Source organism: Silene latifolia, chromosome 3 (genome assembly GCF_048544455.1).
Source record: "Silene latifolia isolate original U9 population chromosome 3, ASM4854445v1, whole genome shotgun sequence".
NCBI classification, from domain to species: Eukaryota; Viridiplantae; Streptophyta; class Magnoliopsida; order Caryophyllales; family Caryophyllaceae; genus Silene; species Silene latifolia.
Genome location: NC_133528.1, coordinates 86687209 through 86689898, shown reverse-complemented (window position 1 = coordinate 86689898; position 2690 = coordinate 86687209). Strand labels below are relative to the sequence as shown.

The following is a 2690-nucleotide window of genomic DNA, read 5'->3' as shown; positions in this document are numbered from 1 at the left end:
AACAATATTTCTCTCATTTAGTTTTCATATTTAGTTTAAAGATTGTTAAGCATTTGATTGGTTAAACATTTGGTTATTTATACAAGCATTTGGTTCTACTTCCTTGTTTGCAGTACAAGTTCATTTCCAATTCGGTAATTCTAGTTCTAGTTTGTTTAGTTTACATTCCATTATTAGTAATCGCATAGTTCTCATCATTAGTACTTTTATATCACATAGTTTAGTTTTATATTATATATTTCACCATTTAGTTTACATCATTTCTATAATTATGTTTTAACATTTCTTACAACAAAGTTTGTAGTTTACACTTTAATATGAGTAGCTAAATTCCTTAGTCTAGGGGCTAGGGAAGCCATGCAAAATCAAATATGTAAAATGGTAAATTAGGTTGATAGAATATTGTCTAATTGTTTCTCTCACATGTTTGCATCATCACGTTTAATCTTTGTTTAAAGGCCTTATTCATCGATTAAGTTTGTTCATTCGTTCTAAAAGTCGAGAGGCATAGAATTTAATTAGACTAAGCATGTGTAGTAGGACGACCTAGTCATGGACGAGAGTTTCTCTAGGACCCGGTCTATGGTTGACAATAATGCCGTAAGTTGGGTGTTTTTAAGCCTAAACAATTGACAATGTTATTATTACCGAGTTTATCATGATCATATGTTTACCTTTGCATGTGTGACCCGACTCCCTTAGACTCCCTTTTATTATATAGTTTTCATATTAATATTTGTTAGTCATCAAACCAACAACAAACAAACAAAACGAAATCGACCTTGATAAGAATCTTTCCATAGCATTTCACAACGCAATTCCCGTCGCCTTGTGTTCGACCCCTATTGCTACATTAATTTGTGTCTAGGGTAATTATCTTTGCATAGGTACACGATAAGCCTATCAAATTTTGGCGCCGTTGCCGGGGAGCACGGTTTTATTGCTTTTTGAATTGTCGATTTTAATCTTGTTTTCTTTTGTCTTGAGGAACACTTGTTCCTTGAGACTGTTACTTATCATTTTCTAGAAAGTTGTCTTATGCCCATGTCCTCTCGTAGTGGATATTTGCTTTCACCGGATTCCGACCCCTAGAAAACCTTTAGGAGAAGACGACGTTTTTGGAAAGAAGTGAAAGAAGCCTCTTCCCCCGTGCAGGTTGAAAGTGCTATAAAGTCTTACTTAGACGATCTAGAAGCCCTTGAAGAGGAGGAAGATTCAAGTTCATCATCTCCACCACTACCACCATCTTCTACTAAAAAGATGGTGAAACTTTCCGATCACTCAAAGCCCACCGCGGCCATGCTTCCGGCCGGTATCACAACTACTCAAATTACCGCGCCGAAATTCGAGATCAAGCCGGCTTTCATTAGCCTTGTGGAGAGGAAGAAATTGGGGGGAAGTCCTTTAGAGGATCCCAATTTGCATGAGCAAAATTTCTGCGATTATTGCTCCATGATCCGTCAAACGAGCGTCACTCAAGCCCAAATAAGGGAAATATTTTTCCCTTTCTCATTGAAAGACAAGGCAAAGCTTCAGATCAATAGCGTTGACCGCACCACCATGGAAATCACCAATTGGGAGACATTGGCTCTTGCTTTCTACCAAAAATTTTTCCACCGGAAAAAACTTAAACCTTGAGGAGCCAAATCACCGGATTCCGTCAACAAGCTCTTGAGAGCTTATATGAGGCTTGGGAGAGGTACAAAGAGTTGCAAAGACAATGCCCACATCATGGGCTAGATGATTGGTTTCTAGTTATAAAATTCTACAATGGATGTTGTGCCGAGTCCCGAAGGATTCTTGATTCCGCCAACAATGGGCGGTTTGATTAAATTGACACCGATATTGCTCATGCCACGATCTCATCTATGGCGGTCCATGATGCAAAATATGTCAATTCTCGAAGTGTGCCACTCAAAGGTAAAGAAGAATCCTTTGACAACCCCGTCTTGTTGGCTCAAATTGCCTTACTCCAACAACAATTGGCGGAAAGAGATCCTAGAGATTCCATACAATAACTCAATGCCGTGTCTTCAACAAGTCAAATCATTTCCTTTGACGGTTGCGGAGGTGTGGGTCATTACACCGCTCATTGCCAAGCTCCTATTGAAGAGGTAAATGCTTTCCAAGCTCTAAGACAAAGTTCTTATCCACCGGGTACATTTTCAAATACATATAACCCGAATTCAAGATTCCACCTAAATATGTCTTATCGAAGCAATAATGTGCTTAATCCTCAACCCCCACCACAAAAATACGCCTATGTTCCTCAACAACAAAAGTATAATCCTCCACCGGGTTATCAAAACCAACAAAGGCCACCACAACACAATTACCAACAAAATCAACTCCCATCACAAAATAGCCAACAAAACAACCAAGAAGGGGGTAAGCTTGAGGGCTTGATAGTCCAAATGCAAAAGGAATTGTTGGCTCAAATCCAAAAGAATGAGCAAGCTCAAAATGCCGCAATCAAAATATTGGAGCAACAAATGGCTCAACTAGCCTCATCTAGCTCTTCAAGGAAAACGGGCCAATTACCCCCTCAAGGTGAACAACTACATGCTACCCTTAATGCTATCTCCCTAAGAAGTGGTACGATATATAATGGACCACCCATGCACAAGGAAGATGAGGAGGTACTTGTTGAGTTGGAGATTTCTCCAAATGGTAAATAAAGTGAGGATATT

At 39.2% G+C, this 2690-nt stretch overlaps 1 non-coding gene across 1 annotated transcript; it reads right to left on the bottom strand.

Annotated features, from left to right (window-relative positions):
• Positions 1–1630: 1630 nt before the first annotated feature.
• LOC141650633 (small nucleolar RNA R71) lies at positions 1631–1738 on the bottom strand. The gene has a single exon (XR_012546654.1). It is a non-coding gene; the product is annotated as a small nucleolar RNA R71 (small nucleolar RNA).
• Between the last annotated feature and the right edge of the window lie 952 nt (positions 1739–2690).